Raw genomic sequence first — 9,895 nt, 5'->3', positions numbered from 1 at the left:
TCCACTCCTGCAGAGCATGAGTCTTTTCCTAACATCCCTGGATACATGCCAGAGTGATGGCCATCACCCAGCGGTGCTAGCCAACGGCCCACTTACCCACTCAGGAGTGGCCACCACTCCATCAGCAAGACAGCTGACTGTGTCGTGATTCATTGTCACTGTCCCAGTAAACACATCAGTGATTGGTCTGGGAATATGGATATGTGTTTACTTTCCTCAGCAACCAAATAAACAAGAATTCTACAATCAAAAGGGGTACCAACATATTTCCTGACACATTTGTTTAGACTAGTTGAAATAGGTTCTATCCCTAGGCCAACAAAGAACAAATACATAGAGCACATATAATTGCCTCACATTATGCATCCATCTCATGCAGTGCTTTTTGCTCTTAAATAATTTTATTGTATGAAATACAATAAAAATTCAGATGGTTGGTTAAGGATTGAAGCTAGTTGTGTTACCAAGTCACCAAACATAACGGGTCCGGTCGTGGGGCCTGAACTCTGGGCTTGGGCGCTGTCCCTCAGCTCTTCAGCCCAAGGCTAGCGCTCTACCACTTGAGCCACAGCGCCACTTCCGGCATTTTTCTTTTTGCTTCTCTGATCGGCTGGCCTCCAGAAGGATACATGCAGCATGGAGTCGAAACTGAGCAGTGGAGAAACTGCTGAGCTATTCAGATGATTTGAAATATTCTCCAGAGAGAAAAAAAATAACCCTGCAATTTAAAGAATTTGATTTTTGGAGGAACGCCAAAGTACTGTGAACTTAGATTGTGTTCAAAAAGTAGCATCTCATCCAAATGACAGACTGTCCAGGTAACAGGCTAATATACTACTCTAGAAAAAGAATACATAAGAAGATGCTTTTTTAAGCTCTTAAATGAACATGTCTTCATTTTCTTCATGTTTTTGTTTTTCTGTGTCTTTTTCTCAGAGGGAAGGGTTTTTTCCCCTCTGAGAAAATAGTGAAACAATTTAAGGGTTTGTAATCTAAGTAAATAGCCTAACTACATCTTCTCTCTATATTCATATTCAAGATTACAACTTGTATTCTCTGAGTTTAATGAACACTGGAGTTAGACTGTTTCCCATTAAAAATAGAAGGGGAGTAGGGAGAAATTCAATAAGTATTCAGTAAAATATAGCCATCCTAACATCTGTGTTATATTAGAGGAGACACAAGACAAAACATTGACTCTTGAGGTTAAATCTAAATTTCCTGCTGCAGTTCTGAAGGAGCTTGAGAGTCTAGATCAAAAAAGCAACAAAGAAAATGGAACCAAAAATCTCTTAAAGCATGTTTCAAAAGCTATTAAATGCCAACACTTAGTTATTTCCTCAAAGTGCCAATTTAGTCAGTAATTACCCAATTCAAGGGGTTTTGCCACAAACAAAAACCATAAAAATCCTGTAATTTACTCAAGCCTTCCTCCAAATTATGAAAGATACACCTGAAGTCTATGTGTTAAAGGAAGTGTCAACACATCCTCCAGTTCTCTTCTCTCTGTAGCATGTTGTTAGAATTCTGTATCTGTTTCTCTAGAATATTCTGACATCACATTTCAATTTCAAAAGTTATTATATCAGTTTGCTTTGAGAATTAATTAGTCCTTAATTTCATAACAAAAAGCCCAAACCTGGTATGGATCAAAAGTCAGCAAGTAAGGCAGATTTTCATTAAAAAAAAAAAGCAACAAGAACAACAACAGCAAAAAATAAAGAGCCCTAGGCCAGAACCAGGAGTCAGGAAACTGTTCTTACAAGCCCCTAAGGAAGTAATTCTGATCTACTATGGGGCTATGTGTAAGGCTTTTCTAGAATCAACCAATAATGGAGCACACACTCCCTAAGAATGGAAGCTTTATGAGGGCAGTGATTTTTTTTCTGTTCACTGATATATTATTCGAAGCATCTATAATACAGAATACTGTCAATATTTAGTGTTGACTGAAGTCTCCCAACCCACCAATTTGCCCATTGTACCATCTAAAGACTTGGGGTTGTTTTTATAGTATAGCTAGCTAGCAACCCTGACCTCTCTAGCAACTTATGTACCTCCTTCTCTCTTCCAGCTCCATGCGAAAACCTTCCTACTCTGCCACCTTTTCTACGTTACCTCTGCTATATTTACCATTTGCGTCTGTGTTTGTTCACTTGTGCATACATACAACTAAACTCTCAGTTCTTTACCTCATAATGAATTTTAGTTTCCTTCGTGATGATTGATGCCTTTGCAAATGTTATACCATCATTAAGGTAAATGCCAGAGTATGAATGCTTAGGGGCTGGGAAGGTGGCTCAGTGGTAGAGCGCTTGCCTTGCATGCCTGAGGCCCTGGGTTCGATTCCTCAGCACCACATAAGCAAAAAAGCCAGAAGTGGTGCTGTGGCTCAAGTGGTAGAGCGTTAGCCTTGAGCTGAAGAGCTGAGGGACAGTGCCCAGGCCCAGAGTTCAAGGCCCCACAACTGGACCCCCCCAAAAAAACAAAACAGAGTATGAATACTTAGCTACTTCTCTCAATGGGTTCTAAAACCAACAAAAATGAAAGAAGTCACCAGGCTCTAGTGCCGCATACCTGTAATCCTAGCAACTCAGAAGTCGGAGTTCTGAGGATCAAGGTTTGAAGCCAGCCCAGGCAGGACAGTTCATAAAACTCTTATCTCCAATTAACCAGCAAAAAAGTCAGAAGTGGAGCTGTGGATCAAAAAAGCTCAGGACAGGGGCTGGGAAGGTGGCTCAGTGGTAGAGCGCTTGCCTTGCATGCATGAGGCCCTGGGTTCGATTCCCCAGCACCGCATAAGCAAAAAGAAAAAAAGCCGAAAGTAGCGCTGTGACTCAAGTGGTAGGGTGCTAGCCTTGAGCTGAAGGACAGCGCCCAGGGCCAGAGTTCAGGCCCCAAGACCGGATCCACACACACACACAAAAAAAAAATGCTCAGGACAGTGCCCAAGCCCGAGGGAGGAAGGGAGGAAGGGAGGAAGGGAGGAAGGGAGGAAGAGAGGAAGAGAGGAAGGAGGAAGGGAGGTAGAGGAGGGAGGAGAAAAGGAAGAAGGGAGGAGGGAGGGAGAGAGGGAGGGGGAGAGAAGGAAGGAAGGAAGGAAGGAAAGAAGGAAGGAAGGAAGGAAGGAAGGAAGGAAGGAAGGAAGGAAGGAAGGAAGGAAGGAAGGAAGGAAGGAATTCAATTAAGGACAAAGTGACACTGTCATTCTAGTTCTGGAGGCTGAAACAAGAGAATCATGAATTTGAGGTCAGCCTGGACTCCATAGCAAGAATCTTGTCTTAAAAAAAAAAAAAGAACATTGTCAGTCTTTGCAAAACTATAGGAATATATAAATATTTCATGTCTTTCAGAGATACATATGATAAAGATAAAGAAGAATATCAGAGTTCCTTGGTTACAGAATAAATAAATACTGAAACATCCATAAGCTTTCTTTAGTAAGAAACTCAAACTTATTGCTTTGGGTTTAACTGAATCCCTCAATAAAGACATATTGAAGTCCTAACACCCAATACCTCAGGAAGGGGCTCTTGGGTAAACAAGGCCTTTATAGAAATAATGACTTGTATTCTTAGGAAAGGGACTTATGGACAGAGAAACAGACTCACACAGAGGGATGATGCTATGAAAACACTCAGGGAAACCTTGTGAAGACAGAACTGAAACCAAGGGCCACATGCGCCCTCAGAAGCGAGCTCCTTCATTAAGAGTGTGGTCTTGTGATACTTTGATTTCAGATTTCTATCTCCAGATGGTAAGACAAGATGTGTGTTATTTTAAACCATTCATTTTGGGTTTCATTACTACAGTTGCCCTAGGAAGCTATTGGACTTATTGTTTGGATATAAAGATTAAGCTAAGACCTGGTTAGATATCCATATTTCAAAATTATTCATATTATAACATATTTAATGAAACTGCGTTTATTCAACTGATTGTCTGGTTTCTAGACTGACTTAGTGACTATTGCTTTACAATTGTTTTGGCTGTGAAATACATCATTGGGAATAAAAAAGTTGTCATTTCCTTGTATTCCAAGAGAGAATTGCTCTTATGTCATTATAACTTCTCCAGGCAAGCTATTCTTCAAAGCTAAAAATCAGAAAACATTCTATACTGTAAATTGTCAAGTATATGTTTGAATTGGATTCACATGAGTAGAAAAATTTGGAAATATTATTCAGATTTTCCAATTTAAAATATCTGGATTCCAAAATACATCTGATTATAGATTTTTAAATATATATTTATATTGTAAAGATATTGTACAGAGGGATTACAGTTACATGAGCAAGGTAATGAGTCCATTTCCTATTGAGCATTGTTATTCCCTCCTTTGTTTTTCCCCTACCATCCTTTCCCTCCCCACCTCCCCAACTCCTCCCCCTCACAAAGTTGTAAAGTTTGTTTTCAACATAGTGTCTTGTACATCTTGTTGTTACAATGGGTCACCCTGTATCCTTATTTCAGCATTTTGTCCCTTCCCCTCCCCAAATTAGAAAAATGTATATATAAGATGTAGGACACTGGAATCAAATACAGTGACAACAGGGGTTGTACCATGGGGGAAGAACATACAAAGAAACAAAAAAAAATCACATAGTACAGTATAAGTATATTTAAAACAACAGCAACAAAGATAAAATCTCTTATGTCCCTATCTTAGGATTCATTTCACTTAGCATCAGGTTATACGGTCATATGTACATAGATTTTGACCTCGTCTGCTTGTCCTAGACATATACTACTTATTGCAGATAAAATGCAATGCCATTTTTCTGATGGAGGTATAGAATTCTGATAGATAGATAGATAGATAGATAGATAGATAGATAGATAGATAGATAGATAGATAGATAGATAGAGCATTTTCTTGGTCCATTCATCTACTGAAGGGCATCTGGGTTGGTTCCATATCTTAGCTATGGTAAATAATGCTGCAATAAACACAGTTGTGCTGGTAGTTTTAGGATGGCCTTGTTTGTGATCATTTGGGTAAATGCCTAAAAGTGGGATTGCTGGGTCATAAGGGAGCTTTATGTGGAGTCTTTTGAGGAACCTCCATACTACTTTCCAAAGTGATTGAACAAGTTTACACTCCCACCAACATTGCAGTAGGGTTTCCTTTTGGCCACATGTACTCCAGCATCTGTTATTAGATTTCTTGATTATAGCCATTCTAACTGGGGTGAGGTGGAATCTCAATGTTGTTTTGATTTGCATTTCTTTTAGGGCTAGAGAAGTTGAACATTTCTTCACGTGTCTATTGGCCATTCTTATTTCCTCTTAAGAGAAGTCTCTCTTTAAGTCTTTAGCCCACTTATAAATTAGGCAGTTGTGATTATAGATTTTAAATATTGCTAGTCTTCAGATGAAGAATTCAGATAGAATACAGTTTTATTCCATGTTCCTCTAGGTCATCAGAGCCCTTTTACTAACATGAATAGTCAATTCCTGAATTTTGGGTTGTCCCAGAATTCATATATTGAAGATGAGCCCCATCCTCCAAGTGACTCTGTTGGGAATTAAGATCTTTGAAAAAGACAACTAATGCTATATGAGGTTGTAAGGGTTGCGTCCTAGCCCTTAGAGCTGATGTCCTTATAAGAAAAGGAAGAAATGTCAAAGGTCTCCTCCTATGCACACAAACACATAACTTCTTATGTGTGAAAGTGGTCATCCACAGTCCAGGAGCTCAATCAACATTAAATCTTGGTAATGTGATTATTTTGTATTTTGTTGGTGGGGGTTGGGGTTGGTTGATTGTTTCTTTTGGCAGAACAAGTGCACTAACACAAAGCTAGCTTTTTTCCCCATCAGATAAAGTATACCTGTTATATCTGCACATACACAAATATTTGTATTAAAAGTGATGCATTTCAATGTGCACCCATTCAAACTATTTGAAAATGTGTTGGATTTGTCTCTGAGCTGAGCTTCCATTTATCATCTCTTGTTCCCTTGTCCTATCTTTAGAGAGGAGAATTCAGCAACTTTGCTCACAAGGACCCCCAACTACATTCCAAACATGGTTCTAAGTGTATAATAACAGTTAACAGGTTCAAATTTCACAATGACCCATCATGATGGCCACTATTATTTCTACATTATAAATAATGAGTATGAACACAGAAAGGTTAAGTACACCGTCTGGCTGCTAAAACTAACAAAGCCAGCATCTGAATCTCAGCAGAAACCAGACCAGAAAAAAAGGCCTCTTCTTCACAGTACTTGTATGAAGAGTTATCACAAGAGGCAAATAAATAAAACAAATAAGCAAATTATATAATATGCCAGAAGGAATGTTGACTATACCCACAGCATCTTCTCCCCAGTGATTCTCCTTGTGAACTAGCCTCCTTTAGGAGCCACCTTTTCCCCACCTAGGATGTATGCTCCTTGTTTGCTCAGACAACTCAGATAACTGCCACAACAGCTATAAAAAAAAATACTTTCCATACAACATCTGGAAAACTTACTTAACAAGTCTTGCAGCCCTTGTGTTCCAGGAAAAAATACCTATTAAAATTTTTGTAGTAAAAGGACTAAAAAAAATGTTATTTTCCAAAATGCATTTAACCAGGAACCAGTTGTTGCTTGAAGTTTTGAATGCTTGTCAAAATTTAATGTTTAGAAGGCTTAGTTTCTGGAAACATATCTTGGCTTGTGTTTCTAAACCAGAGGTGTGTAAAATATTTACTTTCATCTTTACTGGGATTTGAACACAGGGAACTAATATTTGCTAAGCTGGCACTCTACCCCCTGAACCATGTCTCCATCCTGACTTTCTGCTGGTTACTTTAGAGATGGAGTCACAGACTTTTCTGTGTTGTCCTTGAACCATGATCCTCTTGATCAATCTCACACCCTTCTGAGGACTATAGGAATGAGTCGCCTGTTTGCTTATTCTTTTGTTTCTAATACCAAAATCAAGTTAGGGACTTCCTATGGTCAACAAAAGTATGTTGACTGATGTTATTATCAAAATTATGTTGATGGCTGGGTACCAGTGGTTCATGTCTGCAATTCTAACAACTTAAAAGGCTGAGTTTTGGAGAATCTCAGTTTATGGCCAGGTTGGGCAGAAAAGTTTACAAGAGTCCTTGTCAGTAGGGATCTAGGACACAGTGGCCAATGCCTGTTATCCTAGCTAGACAGAAAGCCTGACTCAGGCAAGTAACACCCAGGCATGAACCTAGGCAGGAAGCAACCCTATCTCAAAAAAATAATCAGCCAAGGCTGCAAGTGGGGCCCAGCCATAAGAGGTATTATCTTCCTGTTGGGGACACTAGTTATTAGAGGGAAATGTGACTAGAATGCAGAATAAACATATATGGAGATATAACAATGACATGAACCCCTGGTATAACTGATATAAACCAATTTTTAAAAAGAGCCACCTCCTAGAAACACAAGGCATGGAGTTCAACCCCAAGTTCTGCCAAAACAAAGGTTGTATTGTTTTAAAACTTGATATGAAATCTTAAAGATCACTAAAATGGTTTATTCATGATGTTCTGCATAAGAAGCGGGGAGGCGGGAGGGGGGAGGGGAAGCACTTTTGATTGCGATGCTGTTTAATTCTCATGACCCTTGATGTAGGCACGAATAGACTCCCTTTCAGAGTGGAAGAAAGCAAATTAGATCAATTAGGTCCTGTAAATATTTGTGTGTATATGCTGATTCTAGGGCTTGAACTCAGGGCCTGGGCATTGTCCTTTAGCTCTACCATTCCAGCCATAGCTCTGCTTCTGAGTTTTTGCTAGTTGGAGATAAGAGTCTCACATACTTTCCTGCCTAGGCTAGCTTTGAACCGGGATACTCAGTAGCTGGGACCCCTCATTGCTGGGATTACAGATGTAAGTCACCCACATCTGTCAGTCTTGTAATATTTTTATTCTTAAGAATGAGAGAGGAGGCCTGGGAAGTTGGCTCAGTGGTAGAGCACTTGCCTTGCATGCACGAGGCCCTGGGTTCGATTCCTCTGCACCACATAAGCAAAAAGCCGGAAGTGGAGCTGTGGCTCAAGTGGTAAAGCACTAGCCTTAAGCTGAATAGCTGAGGGATGCCCAGGCCCAGAGTTCAGGCCCCACAACCAACAACAACAACAACAACAAAGAATGAGAGACATCTGATATGAATATGGCAAAATGGTAAGGTTTAGTGAAACAAAATAATAGTGGGTATACTGATGTTTAGTATATAGTCCTCTGTGAGCTTGAGATATTTAATAACAAAAGTAAAGCAATAACTGACGGTAATAATTTACCCATAATGCAATGATAATCAGGGGCAGAACTTCAATTCAAATGCACATGTTTGACTCAAAAAGTTCCTGTTTTTCCCATACTTTGTGCCACCTTCCCAAGATGGAAAATATTAATAGATATGTTACTAGTATATATCCAAGTTAGAATATGTGAAAGTTAGGTGTGACTTGTCATTATGTTGGATTACTAATGTTAGTACTAATAATACAAGTATGAAAAAATATTTTGCCTTTTTAAGCTACCTTTTCTCTCATTTTCTAATATGGTTCAATAACTGTAGGTCAGGAGATTTGGAAGCCTCTTCCCTATTTCCAAAAGGCATTTTAAGATATAGCCTATATGCTTAGAACCAGCCTCACAAAATGCAGCAAAATAGGAGCCAAGAAGAAAGTGCTTGATCCATTTTCTAAGAAAGAATGGTATAATATGAAAGCACTGGCCATGTTCAATATAAGAAATCTTGGGAAAACACTAGTTATGAGGATTCAAGGAACCAAAATCCCATCTGACAGCTTTCAGGGTCGGTGTTTGAAGTGCGCCTACTGATTTATAGAATGATGAAGTTGCATTTAGACATTTCAAGCTAACTACTGAGGATATTCAGGGAAAGAATTGTCTGATCAACATCCATGGCGTGCATCTCACCTGAAACAAAACGAGGTCCATGGTCAAAAAGTGGCACACCATGACTGAAACTCATGTTGATGTCAAGACTACAGGTGGTTATTTGTTTTGTCTGTTCCGTGTTGGAAACAAAAACAAAAACAAAAAAACCTGTAACAATCAGATACAAGACCTCCTGAGCTCAGGTCTGCCAAATCTAGAAAAAGATAGAAATCATGACCAGAGAAGTACAGGCAAATGACTTGAAAGAATTAGTTAATAAATTGATTCCAGTCAGCATTGGAAAAGACCTAGAAAAAGCTTTCCAATCTATTTATCCACTTCATGATGTCTTCATTAGAAAAGCAAAAATGGCGAAGAAACCCAAGTTCGAACTGGGAAAACTCATGAAGCTTTATAATAAAGGAAGTAGTTCTGGAAAAGCTACTGGGGACAAGACTGGTGCTAAAGTTGAATGAGCTGAGAGATACAAACTATCAGGCCAAGAATCTATTTAAAATTCAGATTTTGTTTTTGTTTTTGTGTTTTGGGCCTTGTTTTTGCTTTTTGGCCTGTCCTGGAACTTGAGCTCAGGGCCTGGGAGAGGTCCCTGGGCCTCTTTGTGCTCAAAGTTAACGCTTTACCACTTCCAGCTGTTTTGAGTAGTTTAAGAGAGAAGAGTCTCAAAGGGACTTTTCTGCCTAGGCTGGCTTCGAACTGTGATCCTCAGATTTCAACCTCCTGAGTAGCTAGGATTACAGGCGTGATCCACCAGCACCTGGCAAAAATTCAGATTTTAATAATGACAAGAGAATTTTTGTGAGAAATATTATCGACAAAAAAAGGTAATAAACTACTGAGAGGTAGGTAGGTGGTAGGCGAGGAAATTCCAGGAAAGAAATGAGAGAATTCAGAGACTCAAGGGCTAAGGAGAGGGTAGGAGAGAAAGCCTTATATTGAAAATGGAAGCCAGGTACCAGTGACTCATGCCTATAATCTTGGTTACTCAGCAGACAGAT

At 39.3% G+C, this 9,895-nt stretch overlaps 1 pseudogene; it reads left to right on the top strand.

Annotated features, from left to right (window-relative positions):
- The first annotated feature begins 8,612 nt into the window (after positions 1-8,612).
- Positions 8,613-9,394, top strand: LOC138831815 (small ribosomal subunit protein eS1-like; annotated as a pseudogene).
- The last annotated feature ends 501 nt before the right edge of the window (positions 9,395-9,895 follow it).

This window comes from Dipodomys merriami, unplaced genomic scaffold (assembly GCF_024711535.1).
Source record: "Dipodomys merriami isolate MVZ:Mamm:240054 unplaced genomic scaffold, mDipMer1.0.p SCAF_2, whole genome shotgun sequence".
In the NCBI taxonomy this organism is placed as follows: domain Eukaryota; kingdom Metazoa; phylum Chordata; class Mammalia; order Rodentia; family Heteromyidae; genus Dipodomys; species Dipodomys merriami.
Note: the sequence above shows the minus strand (reverse complement) of the source record. Positions and strands in the feature narration are given on the sequence as shown.